Source organism: Rhea americana, unplaced genomic scaffold (assembly GCF_003343005.1).
Source record: "Rhea americana isolate MKP2758 unplaced genomic scaffold, rheAme1 scaffold_300, whole genome shotgun sequence".
Classification (NCBI taxonomy): domain Eukaryota; kingdom Metazoa; phylum Chordata; class Aves; order Rheiformes; family Rheidae; genus Rhea; species Rhea americana.
The window spans coordinates 537,315-553,923 of NW_028186425.1; the positions used below are offsets into that span (position 1 = coordinate 537,315).

Consider the following 16,609-nt stretch of genomic DNA (forward strand, 5'->3'; position numbering starts at 1 on the left):
GAGCAGCTGGTTACACTGGAAAACAATAATTTCTGATTTGGCATGTGGAAGTTTACCTCTGTCACCCSATAACTCTCACATATGCAAGAGTTTGAATGACACCACAGCTGTCATCATTGGAGCTGTTGATCTCTGCCCCCCCTCCCCCAGTGCGAAAGGACCATATAAATTTTAGTAAGAAAATCAAGGAAGAGCCAATAAGGGTGGGGGTTGTCTCAAGTTTACCTAAAGATGGAGCTTGAAAGCCCAATGGCACAAATGTAAGAGGAAAAATCACCTGCCATTTCAGAGGGGAACAACCAGTCTATCCACAGAAAGCGCTGGAGAAGCACAGCACTGTACCCAGTGCCCTCACGGTCCCTTTCCACTGTGAGAGGAAACACTGAGCCATYCCCTAACCAACTAAGGAGGAGGGAAAAGAGCCGCTCTAAACAAGAGAGGCCAAAGGAAGCTCTTCCAGGCAACTCCTGCAGCAGCTGACAAAGCCCTACAGGAGAGGCATTTACACCCACCAGGGTCTGCGGGCAGGAGCAAGCTACAGGTTTCTCAGCTGCAATGGACACGCTTCAGGAATGAGATTCCTTGTGGGTGATAATGGTAAGACTGAAAGCCATGCTCTTTTTTTAAGTCATTCAGCAGCTTGTATGCAAGTTGCCAGTTGTATGAAGGCTTTGACAGAAGTCACTGCACAGAATTTATGTTCTTCATCAGTGGGGGTAGGTAGTTGTGGTCGAGTGGTGAAGGCAATGGACTAGAAATCTATTGAGGTTTCCTTGCACAGGTTCGAATCCTGTCAACTACAGGGCATCATCCCCTTTTGGAGTCTCCTTCTCTGGAGATATTCAAAGCCCGCCTGGACGTAACCCTGTCTAACACGCTCTAGATGACCCTGCTTGAGTGGGGCGGTTGAACTAGATGATCTCCAGAGGTTCCTTCCAACCTTACCGATTCTATGATTCTATGATTCTGCGATTCTCTGACTGTAGCAGTATAGATGTGCCAGACCCACTTTTTTCATTTATTAGAACTTTATTTCTAATTTGTCAAACTAGAGGATAATTCTAGATATAATTGCACATTCATTAATTTTCTTGTATTCTTCTAAACATCTCTACCTTCAGTTTGAAGTACTAACTACTGTAAAACTTTAAGGGAAAATTATTTGTTGTTCTTTAAGATACCCACTCAGACCTTGCTTCTGTCTTCACCTGAACTCAAATCCAGACCACTTCCCTGCTCTTCAATATGCCAGAGATCTCTAGAGCTTCTGTCCAGGGCATTAAAGATGCATCATTTTCCAGAATGAATTATATATTTTCTGATTTTAAATCCCATCAGTTAGCTGGACCATAACCTGGGAAAGAAAAAGGCCTTTAAAACAGGTCCATCTMTTTTTTAAGAATCCTGCTTGAGGATTTTAAGAATCCCCTATTTGAGGGGCATGTAGGTTTGTGGCCTTCTGAGGGGGGAAAAAAATGTGGAGCATTAAAGACCAGGCCCTGCTGCTTAYGAGAAGGGGAATACCAGGCTGGCATTGCCAGGGCTGAAGCTGTGGGGACACATCTCCTGACTGCATCCTCTGAAGGAGCTGCTGTCCTTGGCAGACACTGTCCCAGGGCAGGAGTCAGCGCCTGCTCAGAGCTGCTGTCTGAGCAGCTCTTGGGAGGGCTCCCTGACCCACTTCAGTCAAAACAATCTGGGTTAGCCCAAACAGTTTAAATAGCAAGACCTGGATTCATCAGCCTCAGCTCCCCATAAAGTCAATGGAGAAGGAAAACATTTCTGTAGGGCAATTTAGGCTCCTAAGATCCCATTTTCCCCTTGACTCAGGGAGACTGGAGTGGCTGTGCTCCTCAGTTAGACAGCTTGGCTGGGGATAAACCCAATGCACAGAGGTGTGGGGCTTTGCCAGGCTATCAAGAAAGGCACTGCATGAGCTCTACAGACAGCTGGGCCCAGTTCAGAGGTGCTAGAAACCTCAGCGTGTGCTAGAGAGTGGTTGTGAATATCTGGAAGTGGTAACGGCTTCATTCAGCACAGCCATAGTGGGAAGGGCATAGGCACACAGTCCTTTACAAATTCCGAAGTGGGAAAGGGTAGTGTGGGGTGTTCTGCTTGGTGGTCACAATGAAGAGGGAAAAGGCAGAGCTGAGCAGAGTGAAGGGCACCTGCCATGGTCTCTGGAGAAAACGGAGAGGGAGCAGCTGCCTGGGGCTGCGTGGGTTTGGCAGGAGGTACGTGAGCTGCTGGGAGGTGCAGTGACCTTTTCAGGGAGAGCAAAAGACAGCTTTCATCAGAACCACTGATCTTTTGCTTACAGCTGAATCACTCCACCAGGCCTAGGAAAACTGCCTTCATGGAAGAAAATAAGGAGCCAGCAGTGAGGGATAAGCAGCCTTTCCATCTAACTCACATGCCCAGTACGTGGAAACGCCTCTGAAGAGGCAAAACTTAGTAAATGCCTGGCTTTCCCCTTCTCTGCTTCCTCTCCTTGCAGCTGCAGATGTCTTGGCTTTTTGGGTCCCCTCATGGGTACAGCTACCAGTGAGCACTTCCTTCCAAGGCCTGGCAGGGCATCAACTTCAACACAGGCATGAGTGACTATTTGCAGAGCCCCTTGCCTGTAAAATGGGACTGAGTGAAGCATGCTGGCAGCCAGTGGGGAGCCTTTCCGTGCCTGTATGGCTGCTGATGATCACCATGCATGTCAGGGTCAGGGAGCTCAGGGAGTGGGCCCCATGGTGCCCAAGGTAAGTTGGTTGGCTTGGCCCACATGAAAGTGGATGAAGTGCTGAGGGTTGCTTCAAGGAGGCCCTTAAGAGAGAAGATAGCCTGGCATTGCCATTGACAGACCTCYCTATACAGCAAAGTACTACCGAGAAGTGGGTTTCAGCTCTAGAGTCAGACTTTTAGATGTCTAAATGTAGGTGTCCACAAGTGTACTAGGATCCTAGACACCCATTGGGGTCAGTGAAGATACAGCCTATGCAATCAGTGGAGCCTTGAGAAGTATTCAGCTCATTCCAGGGTAGATATGTATGTTTGATCAACTGTAATGCAGCCYTCAGCGCACCGGCTGCCTCCGCTCTCTCCACGAGAGTCTCTTGATCACAATGTGCTCCCAGCAGGAGGGGATGTCCAGAGGTTGTCTATTCCAGCTGCCAGCTCAGAGGAGGGATAGCCAGAGCAGGTTGCCAAGGGTCTTGTCCAGTTGACTTTTAAGTATCTCCAAGGATGTACATCTACAACCTCTCCAGTCAGCTACTTCCTGTAGTAACATCTTAGAAACATAAGAGAAGGCATCCAGTGCTAATGAGATGGCAGATCCAACTTGTGATGTATGGCAGACTCCTGTCCATCTGCAGAGGCAGTTAGAAGCTACGCATGATGCCCTAGGGCATCACAGCTATCACTATGTGCCTACCTTAATGTGACTGAATGCTACCACAGGTRTCCAAATATGGAGTCAATCTCATCTGTGATGTGAAAGGCTTTTGAAAGAGGGACCAGTGACAGAACTAAGCAATCCTGCCAACACTGGCCTTCTTTAGGCCTTCCTATACCTGCTAAACTCTCACTGGAGAACTCCACTGACTTCAGTATTTAGTGTTGCCAAGCAAGAGCTCTATGAACCCAGTACGACTATGACTCATAAAATCAGATACTAACAATGAAAAAGAATAAAATAATTATAGACTCATAAAAATCAAGATGCATTCTCTACCTTGTGTTCCAGCTACCTGCTTATTATCTCAGACCAGGCAGGGATTAAAGACAGTTAAAATGCCTACAACCCTAAAATTATCATGCTGTTGACAGCTAATRATCTGCGCTGCTTCCCCGATCTTGAGATTTGAGACCTCTTTGCTACTATGTTATACRGTTCTGGTAAACATTGTTTTGCTAGGAAAGGGCCAGGATGTTTTCAAACCTCAACAGAAGTGGAACTAACTGCATTTCAAAATGGTTCACAAGACCATGCAAAAAGCTGTGCTGATGACATAAGGCCAAGTCTACGACCAAGTGTGGATACCTGTGACTGATATGGTATTCTCACATTGTGTAGGCCAGTATGAGAGGCAAATTCTTCTCTCGGCTCTCAAAAATGAGACAATCAATGGCTGAAATAAGTGGGAATTGTACTCAAGTACCACAGTGCAGTGCTGAAAAGTTATGGATGTTGTAGAAATCTGTAATGTATTTATTGTAAAGAAGCTGAAGACACAACCCTAAAACCACTTGACATTCTTTTATAAAAATACATCATTATTTGTTTTTCCACAGGCCTAGTATACAAATAGAGTACTAAAAAGATTATACAAGAAGAATTCAGATCTAGGACCCCTGGCAGCTAAGATATTTAGCATACCTTTTTACATACCTACATAACTAAGGAGCCAAAGGAATATCTGGTGTTAAAGAGTAACTCCACTAATTTCAATAAAAATACAGCACCAATTCCAGGCCTCAAAATTAACACACAATATTTCTTAAGTGAACTGGATGCAGGAAATGAGCCTTTTATATAGCTTTTAGGAATATGAACCATTGAGGTTCCAGCTTTCCAAAGCTATTTACTCTCAGACAAAAGACAGGCCGTAAAAGTGTCAGTCTAAAAACCAGCAGCAAACTGAAAATGGAATTTAGAATGGATGTACTTGGGCAACCTTCATTGTCAAATGACTTATGCTCTAGGTACAATATTCTGGTCCTGAAATTAAAACTGAAGGAGATTTTATTACAAATGCAGCTGCATTTATAATTAGGCAGTGAAAAGTAGTAGGAAAAAATAGCATAGGAACAATTTTGTATGGGGACTGCATGACCTAATAGCTGCTTTTCRATTCTAATACCAATGATTTTGTGCTCTAGTTTCCTTCATCAGCTGACTGGGAATTGTTCTTAAACTAGGAAACTGAAAACAGCTTTTATTTAAGAATCACAGAAAAATGGCACAAAGAAGAAGAAAATGATGGAGATTCTCTTACTACAGTGGCTGTGCATTGTTTAAACTTGACTGATGCAGTAGTGATCCATTCCTGTTTTGCTACTGCTGGAAAGGAGAGACAAATCAGATCCCCTATGACATTTTCAGACAACAAGTTATACACAAAACTTGTAGAAGTGGCAGTTCTTCATGTTTCCATAGCAACCCAAGCTGCAGTTCTCAGTAATTAAAATTAACTCCATAGTTCTATTAGAATGCCATGTGTTGCCTTCTTAGATGACAGAGACAAAGCAAAAGCCACAATATCTGCAAGAAAATACATTTCCACATGCAGCTCAGTTATTCCTCCTGTGGCATTCAGCCACATTGTCTCCCAGCCCTTGCCACTTTAGCGTATTTCTGCATCAGTCTTGAACCGTAGTAGTAAATGGTATCTAGAAGACTTTAAACTGTCTTTATACAAGCAAGCCTGGAGTTTTGCAGACAGTGTCTGCTGCCAGCACACAGTTTCACCTGTCTCAGCTGCCCCAGGTACAGTTGCCTATTTCCACAGCCTGCTGCCCACTGGGCAGGAGATGAACCCTCCCCAGTCACATCTGGTGGAAAAAAGGTGAGAAAAAAACACCATTTCTCCCAACCAGCTTCAYCTGGAGTCTATCAGCCACAGGAGGTTTCAAACCTGCAGGCCCAGAGGTAATCTTGCTGGTAGAGGGCCCATCCCACAAGTCCCAAAAGCTAGACAGAAAGCSCAGTGAGATGGTCTTGCTGACACCAGTGAACTGCAATAATCAAAGCAATCTTATCTCTTGCAAATAGCATAGGAATGTGTTCCTTCTTCTCAAATACATGCCATTCCCTTCCTGAATCTTCRTCCAGCAAGGTAAACTTCAGTGCAAAGCAGAGACCTCAACAGCCTCTAGACCCCACCTTGGCAGCAACATGCTCTTCAGTAATTTGTGTCACCACAGTAGCTAGAGAGGAATGAAGCTGCAAAGGTGGTGGAGACATTTCCTCCAAACAAGTGGGGTGGGGGTGCAGGCTGCTTCAAGTGGTGCTAACATCCACAGMGGAGAAATTACAGCTCTCCCATTTCTCACAAACACCCCCAAGGAATTTTGCCTCCAGGAGAAACTGCAGGGAAAATATATTTCCATGCAAAATATATTTACATCCTAAATAAAGACAACAGGGGAGCAAAGTCCAACATTAAATCCCTGACTATCCTGGACGTTTAACTGCCAGCCCATTTCTGACTCTGTTCCAGACCTTCCACACTAGCTGTCTGCAAAACAGAGTTTGGGCAAGTGTATTGAAAACAACTCATTGCAGGACTTTTCCTAAATGTCACTATTAGATGAATCAGATTGAACTGTATCACATTTGGCTCCCTCTGCAGTTCTCCACACTCTCCCAGGAGGCTTTGCAACCTCACATGCCCTCATGCTAAACAGCAGCAAAACATACCACCAGGATCACATGAAAAAAACACCACTGTGGTGGGCTACAGCACTAGGCTCATTTTACTTTAGGCAAAAGGGACTGAAATAACACAGAAAAAAAAAAACATGTGTTTTAGGGCCAAAGGTCCTCTCATAGGACCTAGTGGAGACCCAGGGCTAAATGCTATTTAGTCTGGATRCAGCCAGTTGGCTCCAGAGGGAGCAGAACAGACACAAACCAGTCTGTTCTCCTTGGCCTCACACTCAAAGATCAGTCTTTGACTCTCTTTAGTTTAGTAGTATGGATGTATCCATAGAGAGTACCCAAAAACAGTTCTGGTTCCAAAACTCTTAAACTTAATAGAAAAGTAAATTATTTTGCCTCTCAGAGATAGATTATATTTTCCAATTGGCTAAGCATAAATTGAAATTCATCTCTTAGGACTACAGTCCTATAGTTAACATAGCCAGCAAAACAGAGATTAAAACAATCATAAGCTCAGTAAAAGAATCAGAACTCCTGACTGTATAGAAGCATATACTGTTTCGTAGTAGCGGTAGCAGTCATGATTAACATGTAATACCTCTTACTAAAAATATCTTTGACCAAACTATATTTTCTGAGATGAAACCTCCAAGGTGGCTCCTAAGGAAACTGCTGACTTCAACRAGAAAAGGTTCAACTGTACATTTTTTTAATCATGTTTAACATAGTTTGAAACAACATTTTGTTTTGTTTTTAATTATGAAAATAATTTTCCATTTTCTGTTTGCTCAATATTTAGAAAATAGAATCCTATGGCTTTTTGCTCTTCCTAATTTTTCTCACAGATTTCACTAAAAGAAGACCCTCAAAATATTACTTCAATCATAAAACAGTCAACAAGTGACCACAATTTAGTTTCACACTGAAAAAAAAAACTCTGGTACAGGCACAAACCACATTTTCCAGGAATATCTGTACAAGCAACATTACACAATGATGAGCATTCAGGAAATGTGTGTAAGAAGGCTCATGACACTTTGGAAGCAAAGTTGCATTTAAGAGTCTCCACAACAATTTCTCACAGCTCATTGTACTATACTACCAACAGTCAAAAGCCTATTGAGGCTTTGGATGTTTTTCAAAATGAGCTGTATTGCTCGGGCAGTGCTGTTCTGCCGGTTCTGGCTGCTTCCTTTCCCTCCTGCTTGAAACTCGATAAGATCAYGGTGGGAAATGGAGCATGAGATATATAAACAATGGTGTTACTTGGTGAGAAACGCACACAGGAATAGAGGAAATCCTATGTTTCCTTATAAAGATAACTGAAAATAAGGTTTCAAGCAAACCTGCAGGTCCCAGTCTCAAGGGCAGCCCAGCATGAGCCAGGCACAAGCCCCTAACTTTGTGTGAGGTATTTAGAAAGTGCCAAAACAGAATTCCACATTCAAACCTTGGGTGCAAATGACTTAACGCTGATGAGCATTAAACTAAGGTKGCTACGTGCTGGTGCAGGATTGCCGATCCCACTGGATCCTGAGGCTGCTTGTGGCCTGCACAGTAGCTTGCTGCTTTGCTGCAGAACAGCACCTGCTGCCCATGTAGGACACAAGTTTGGGAAAGCAGGGACCCTCCGGGCTGGCTGAACACTCCCCCCGCACACATGTGGATATCCACATCCCCCAAGAGATGGCATCCTCCGATGGCCAGGCAACTCTGCGTGTGTGCCCACACAGCACACGCACCGCACTGCAGGGATTTGCCACAAGAACGGGGCAGGCTAAACAGCCAAAACCTACGCAAACACAGCACCTCCTCTGAATCCACCTAGACAAGATCTCCAGATGGGGAAAGAGGGCGTATCCAGGAAAAAAGACAGGGCAGATGTGTCAGCACCTGTATCTCCATTTCATCTGGGCTGCGGGGTCATCAGGACAGCTCAGGCTTTTAAAATAAAGCACATGCTCGAGTTTTGTTAGAAACTCTATACCACTCACCATGTGAGCAGCTACGTAGTTCTTCCAAAGCAAGCTGTCTGGAAAGAAGCCTAGCTCTCTGTGCACAGGAGCCACAGGGTTTTTAAGGGATCTACTCCAGGAACTTTGCACACGTACCACATAAATCCTGCCATTTCATGGGTTATTTGCTTGTTATTATTATCATTCACTCTTCCTAAGAGGCACAGCCTCCCAAKCCTTCCCAAGGAAAACAAAGCCACAACAGGGAGTGAGGAAAGTGTGTGACACAGGCTGCGCTCCCCGACTGTCCACATCAGAAAGATTGCTGGCCCAGAGCATCACAGTGCAGGGTCCACAAGACGGGGATGTACACACTGAATAGCTGTTGAATAAGTCGATCTTTAAAGTGATTATAAAAGACATGTAGAGGGAATAGCTTAGACACAGAAATACAGGTCTTGATTCAATTGCCTATGCACGAATGTTTGGTGTGCTAGGACATGGATGCATGTGAACCAAGCCGGGTGATCTGTCAGGCRAGACAAATCTCATCTCATGCAATCTTAGGCTTAATGCTACAGATTTCAACAGAATGGAGTGGGATTTAGATTCAAACATCTCCATGCAGGTACCCACATGCCCAACACTCTTTTCTCTCTCTCACATGAGAGAGTTAATGGATTACAAAGCCAGGCATTGCCATGCCACTTTCTCCTGACCAGAGAAGATTCAACAAAAGCCCCCAGAGATCCAATTGAAAAGTTGCCCTCTCTGCAAAGCATGAGAGTAGGAAGGAGAAGAGATGCCAGCTGTGGACACTGTCACTCAGAAAGCCCAGCACTGTGAATACCTTCTCCCTCATCCTGCGCAGCATGATGCTCTTGGAGGCAACAAGCGTGAACAGGACTCGCAGGGGCAGCCAAGCGTGCTGAAACTCTGGCAACATAACAGCACTCTCTCTTGTAGGTGGAGAGAGTTAATGACAAAAAAACTTTGAAAAACAGGCACAGCTTCTAAATCTCAGGGTCTGCTCTGAATGAGTTAAACCTGGACTCCATGTCTCTCTGACTTGTCAATAGTGATAAAATTGCCTCCTTTTCTCTCATGTTTTCTATATGCTGCTACACAGTGGGATTCCAAGTTGCAGATGCAGTTTCTCTAGGGCTTTATATATTTTGTCATGGYTGACTGAGTTTTTCAGAGCTCGTCCTTTTACCTTCATTAAATTTGAATAAAAAAGGCCTATTAAAAAATGCAAAGGACCCATTTTTCAGAATCAGCCAGAGTCTTCAATTTTTCAGGGTTAAAGCACTGTTTCTTTCATTTGGTTTAATCCCAACTGCAAAGGAAAAGAAGAAATTCTGTTGCAGAATAACTGCAATGGAAAATACATTAGAGCCTAACAGGACAGCTCAACCTAACTGCCTACCTGATTAACCAAGCTAGGTTCCCCATGGTTAACAGCTGGAGGAAGACTTCTCCACAGAGTGATTCAGACCACAAGCCAAACTAGCATTCTCCAGAGCACCTTCTGGAGAGCCTTTTCTGCCCTAACATCATGGGAATCTAAAGAGCAGCATTAAGTGCCTAAGACTAAATCCTTCAGTCAACRGTATAAAATACACCCTCAGGTACGCTAAAATTTTTGCCGGCTGGGATCAGTTTTTAAAAGAGGACACAGCCAGATTTTCAGGTACTCGGGAACTGGGGTCAGAATTATCAAATAAAAAATATTTCCATCAGATCCAACTGGAAATCAAGTGCTCCACAAGCGAATACCTATTTTGAAGATAGATCTTGACTCTCAGGCCTCTAAGTCACTTAGGCAATTTTTAAAATGTTACCAAGATGTAAGAGTTCCAGTTTGAAAAGAGCTCAGCATAGGGGCATAGATACTGACTGTTGTAAATCATTATTGCTCTGTTAACGTCAATGAAGCAATGACACTTGACTTGGGAAGCCAGTCAGGAGGTGAACAAAAGTGAGCTTTCCTCGGGCTTGAGACACTTACTTAGGTGATAGAAGTGACAGCTTAGGTTTCTGGAGAAGGTGACCATGAAGCACAGACAAGCAGATAGCAGTAGGGGACTTTGCATCATCTCTGAACTTGAAAAGAATGTTGCCAATAAACTTAGCTGATACATTTGAACTTCAGGCTTCTAAAAAGCACACTTCCATCAGGCTTATTAATGCCTTTCACCGCAGGTGAAAATACGAAGAGAGTGTGAGTGTAAGATGTCAAACTAGTCATTGTGATGTTTTTAAACTCACAGTAACAGCCACCGTAACAACTGCTTTGTCTAATATTTTACTTCAAGCAGAGAACAGCATAGTAGTGCTCTTGTCCTGGCATATCATGTAATATAGCAAAAGTCTTCAGCAGCTTTTCAGCATTTTTTTTTGTGAAGCTCTCAAAGTAAAATGATCAAAGAGCAGGAAAACATATGATACCTGCTCCCTGTAGCTGGTGGAAATCGGAGGTTGATTCATGTTGTCATTGGCTTCTGCTCATTTCCTACTCCAGCCCAGAAAAACAAGTTTCTCTAAGAGTGCTTAGGATGTGGAATCAGTTCAGATGCTTCAGCCCTAAAATCAGATCTGTAGCTGACCCTTTCTGAATAAAAGTGAATATTCTTTATTATTGGAAATGTCAGCCAATGCTGTAAGAACTACCTGGAATTTAAACAGTATTCTCTTTGTCTGACCCCTTTGCATATACTTTAATTCTCACAGCACAATTTTGCAGTCAATGTTTTTTTGCTAAGCTGCCTTTTTAAGGCAGAGAAATGGACATAGGAAAGTAAACTAGCTTCCCCAAGCCCATAGGGACAGTTGGGCCCAAACTTACCCACCTACATCAGGGACTAGTTGCCTTCTCTAACAGGTGAAGAAAAACAAAGAACTCCAGAGCATGATTCAGCTCTCCCAAAACACGGACCACTTCAGGAGGTGTCCATCTCTTTCTGTCGTTATACACAGCTAAAAATGGGTGAGATGCTTAACCAAAGAGCCTCTGTCAAGTGCTTGAATTTGGGATCCTTGGAGAACTCTGGCAGAACAGAACACAGGCTGGAGTGGCCTTTAAAAGGCCAAGTTATTCAGCTGGACTGTTCATTCTGCTTTTTGTGACCATTAAATTGGAAGCTGATAGTAAAATATTCCATTCCAAATGCAGAGAGTTTGTGATTCATAGGTTTTCATTCATCCCACAGAAACTCTGACTACCCTGCAGACCCTGATGAGCCCAAGCACCAAGCACTTTAGGCAGATCATGCCTCCTGGTCCTCTTCGATGGCATATTATTTGTGCACAAAAATTGCCTTTGCTTGTAGTAATGAGCTCAGAAGCTCCTCTTCTTCTTGTGGCATCAGGGAACACTTTGCTTTAGTTTCAATATGAAAGCTGAATAATGGAGCAATTTTTGTAAAGCATTGCATTAGGTTCCATCTAATGAAGGGCACTGTCAAACAATCTTTTTAAATCAAAAAGACAAATGGCAGACTTTTCCTGAACCYTAAACTCCCTGTAGTATCTCTAGTGGGTTCTTACTATGGGCTGCAAACTAGAAATACATTTCCAAAACTATGGGAAAAGAAAAGAAAGAAAAAAAAATGTTATAAAATTTCTCCTATTTGCAGGAAAATTAGAGTTTAGGTCTTCCATCTGCCACTAATTCACTTCTAACAAAGACATGATCAATTATTGCTATAAACAAAGCACATTCCAAAACAATTGTAGCTGAGGCAATAAAACCACTCATTAGAACAGACACATTGGATAGACTCCAGTCAGTCTCATTTTGGTGACTAGTTTAGGCAGCGCTCCACTGCAATTTTCAGCATCTGGCCTGGGAAAAGAGGGGGAAGAGGACAATTCAGGCAGGCTGATACACTTCTCGAAAGTCATCTTTGCAATGGGTAGAGAGGTGGGTGCCTCTGGAGAGGTGCGGAGAGAGAGTGAGCAACCCACCAGCACCTCTTTCTCCTCTGAGCGAGTGATCCATGAAGCAAAGGGAAATGTCCTGCTGCAGCACAGCCCTTCAACAAGCCCTCACCCAGGAGGTGGGAAGTCCAGGGCCACATAATGCTCAGCTCGAGTGGGACCCAGCCCCAGCTTGCCCTTTCTAGGCTGGGAGTGGGAGACCGAGGAGCTTGGTCTACCTTCCCTTGTAAAGTATGCAGGCTGGATCTCAAAATGGTAGATCACTCATGCTGCAAACTAAACAGGATCAGAGCGTGGGCCTCAGTATTGTCCCATTCATTAAATTCTTGTGTACTTCCCCTGGCACAGTTTTATTTCTGACAACTAATACCATCTCAGACAATACCTGCATATGGCTTGCAGTTAGCGTGGGCCATGGCTGGGCCACCATGTTTTGAAAAGTAAGGGAATTTGACTGTTTGGGTGCAAGCTGCAGTGTGCCAATTGTCCTCAACTCAAGAGAATGGCCCCTGGCCCATTTATTTATTCATTTAGATGTAGCCAGACATGAGGTAGGGTCCTGCATGCCAGATCTTCCAGCAGAGTGCCAAACTACAAGGCTAGAGCCAGTTATCTCCTACTGCTTCTCATTTAAACACATGATACTTGATTATGTGGCTACACAGTGGCTCAGTGTCGCCAGGAGCAGTGGCAAATGCAGTCACCCAGGATACTCYGTGGCTAGAAGTTAGGACAGCTCCAAAATGTAAGAGATGTAGATACAATATCACATAGCCTACTCACAACTTAAATCTCTGGAAGAATACCTCAACTGCAGGACTATAGCATTAGGACAGGTGGTTATCATCATCCTAAATCATATCCCAATCACACGATCACATATAACCATTCAGGCTTCTTCAGGGGTAGTTCAGGTGACTCTCCGTGCAGTCCTGAACCACAGGTGACTCTCATCTTGAGAATGGGCACACATTTGAGCAAATAAAATTGTCACCCAAAAAGCTTCAGGCTTAGCACAGAGATTTATCCAGGCAGTCCTGGAAAGCAGATGAACAGGTTTGTCTGAGACTTGGATGGTGTTCAGAGTGACTGCATTCCTGCCAAAAATCAGGAGGAGCTCTGCCTTGGATGCTACTCAGAATACAGTTAAAGCCAAATATTATTGTTAAATGTAGAGCTGCCATATAGGTCTCTGATACTGACCAATAGTAGATGGCAATGAAAAAATGTAAGAAATGTGGAAATATGCAATGTTTACTCCATCACAGCTCCTCCTGGCTGCTAGCAATCAGCAGTTCAGAGGCTTCCTGAGTCAGAACATGCAGCTGACTAGTGCTTTGTCCATGTATTGACTATATCTTCTAGGTCCTCTTTGATTTGTACCCCCACAATATTCTTTCATGAGTTATGTGATTTAATCGTGTGCTATATATAAAAAGTTCTTCCTTTTACTTGTTTAAAATTTCCTGCTGATAATGCCTTATATTTTTATATCTGCATTGTGAAAAATAATGAATAATTATTCTTTCTCTGCTTATCTGAGATTACTTCTCAGTCACCTCTTTTGAATATTGAAAATCCTAATTTATTTAGTGTTTCCTGCTATAAAAGCTGCTTCATATTTCTGATTAACATTCTTCTCTGCAACTTTTCTTGTTCTACTATATATTTTTCAAAATGGAGCAACTAGGTTGTATGCAATGTTCAAGATGCCAGCACCCCATAGATTTATAAAGTGGAATAGTCGTCATCTGTCCCTTTCTTATTATATAAGCTATAATAATCCATCTTAGAGATGGATTTTTGAGATGGTCACTTTATCAAGAATTCCTGCACAGAATTCACCAAACAGGAGCYGTATCACTTTTGGTTTGTTTAACACAAGGATGTACTCTGTAAAAATACCTTCTTGTTGCATGGATCTCCTTCCTGGATGTGTTCCAGTTGTAGCTGCTGACTTCAAAGACAAAAACAAACATCAGCCGTTTGGCTACGTACTCCTGCAGGTCCAAGACAGATGGCATTCGTCTCTACTGGCAGCTCACCAGCAGTCCCAGTCCAGCCTGAGGTCCAGCCTCACCAGTGCTCCTCCAAATTCAAGCTGAGCAGCAAACTCAACATGGACTCCTGAGCACTGCAGCTCAAATTCAAGCCATGAGGGATAAGGGCCCACAAAGGTAGACCCAATCCATCAGTGACTCTTGTAAGCTTATCCTTTCTCCACTCAGTGTGGGCACTGYGCATCCGAGCCACGTGTATCCTACACACGCACTCATGGGCAGAAAGCATGAAGAACATAAGACACATTATGCTCAAATCTGCTGCTAGGCTGGTACTTTATCTAGTAACAGAAACACAGTGAGTGGAAACTTCTCGAGCTTCACCCAAAGCTTGTTTGACTTCACAGAACATCTTTCTTGCACTGAGAGCAACTAATACTTGAGAACCAACTGCAAAATTGGCACGCAGAGGCCAAGCCAATGCACTTGCAGAGATCAACTGTGGATAGCCGGTTGCATGTGCACCAGCTGAGGTACGTTATTGCTGTGAGCAAAGGGAAACCACTCCAGCTCCCCAGACAAGCCAGGTTAAGTTTGCAGGGCTGGCAGATAGAGAGTGGGAAAGGAGAAAACTCTCTTTATAAATGAGTATGAGTGATCCAAGAGCCTAGACTGATTGCTTCTTGCTTTTTTTGCCCTGCCTACAAGCTAGCTGCAGACACAGATTCAACCCTGACAGCTCCCAAAGGGCATCAGTATTTCAGGTTCTACTAGAACAGGTCAAAGTTTTAGGAGGTTGTTTTTTACTAAGCAGACTATTTTTAAAAAATTACAGCACCTGATCCATGGCAGTGTCCTTTCAGGGGAGAAAAAAAAAAGGATAAATCAACAGAACCTTTCCGTTCAGATGCCATTTACTAAAATGCAACATTCACATTGTCTGCAAATAGCAGCCAGCTGAAACTTGTTAGAAGATTAAGTTTCAATTATAGCTGACATTTTCAAAACACCGTGTGCTAGAAAAGCCATTCATATCCCCAAACCCAGACAGCCATCTCACATCTCCAGCTTCTGGGCATCAGCTGTTCAAAGGGTCATCGCTGGCAAAAGCTACTGAAGAAATATAGTCACTGACATTTCTGAGCTCCCACAATCATGGGGCTCATCAACACCAAAGTCAAATAGAGAGAGCAATCACACAGCATTGCCAGCATCTTGCAAGATGCTGTGATGTTAGATAGGCAGTGATGCTAGTGTGATTTCAAGGCAGATATTTGTATTGTACAGGCAAGAGAGTGACATTTACATTCCTCATCCTTACTTACTGTAGAAGAAAAGTGGAAAGGGAAAGGAGGAAGGAATGAGCAGGGAGCTCCCAACAGTTAGTAGTAATTTGAGGAAGGAGGGTCTGTCTGAATGTCTTATGTTACTCTTTCATCTGCCACATACTCCCTCTAAATCCTAGGCAAGTCACTTAGGGCCAAATCTAGCACAGGTCTGAAGGAAGGCTGATGCAAGGACAAATGCTCTGGTTCTTGTTCTTTGAACTTCCCAGGCTTTTGTCAATAGGGTCCACCACCAGTCTACCTCGGTATTGAGAAAGTTCTCACAGGCAGGTTTCATTTCCAGAGTAACTTCCCCATAGGTAGATCGGCAGGAGCCATTGCCATTGAGGCTACTTTCTGGGGAAATGTCTGTAAGTCTCAGCCACTCAGTGGAGAAACAAAAAAGCCTGTGCATCTCAAATGGAGACATCAGGCTGGCAAATTGAGAGCCTAGAGAGTCTGTAACAGCACTCTGCGCTCGGATGCGTGGCAGATGGGCTATGAGCACCACCACCTCCTAATTCCACTCCCCATGGTGGTCAGGAAATGTCAATTTGCAGAAATACCTGGGTGACTTTTTACAGCTCACAGCTGTCCTGCCAGCACATGCCACTAGTTATCTGAAAGCATATTTGGATAAACCCATAATAACTGCATCAGAGGCAGGCCTTTGAATTGCACACTGCTTGGCTGGGAACATTTTTTGATTATAGTCAATGCAACCCATAGCCCCTGGCACAGGGGGTCTTGGCCTGTTACTGGGACTGCCAGATGCTACCAAAATATCCATTTCAACTAACAGTAATTATAAGAATGTTTCTGTAATATGTCCCAGGGTGCATTCTGAATATTTCTCATATGGCCGCAAGCCCTTTTGGAAACATGGCCCTTCCAGTGAGTGCAGCCCTCATATGAATGTGGTCATATGAGTCTCAGAAATGCTATCTCATATTGCCTGTTCTGTAGCAGATTTGTAATATCCAGAGCAGAACTGCAGAACTAAAAAAAAAAAAA

The 16,609-nt window shown here is 43.6% G+C and overlaps 1 non-coding gene across 1 annotated transcript; it reads left to right on the forward strand.

Moving 5' to 3' along the window:
- The first annotated feature begins 720 nt into the window (after window positions 1-720).
- Window positions 721-802, forward strand: TRNAS-AGA (transfer RNA serine (anticodon AGA)). The gene has a single exon. It is a non-coding gene; the product is annotated as a tRNA-Ser (tRNA).
- The last annotated feature ends 15,807 nt before the right edge of the window (window positions 803-16,609 follow it).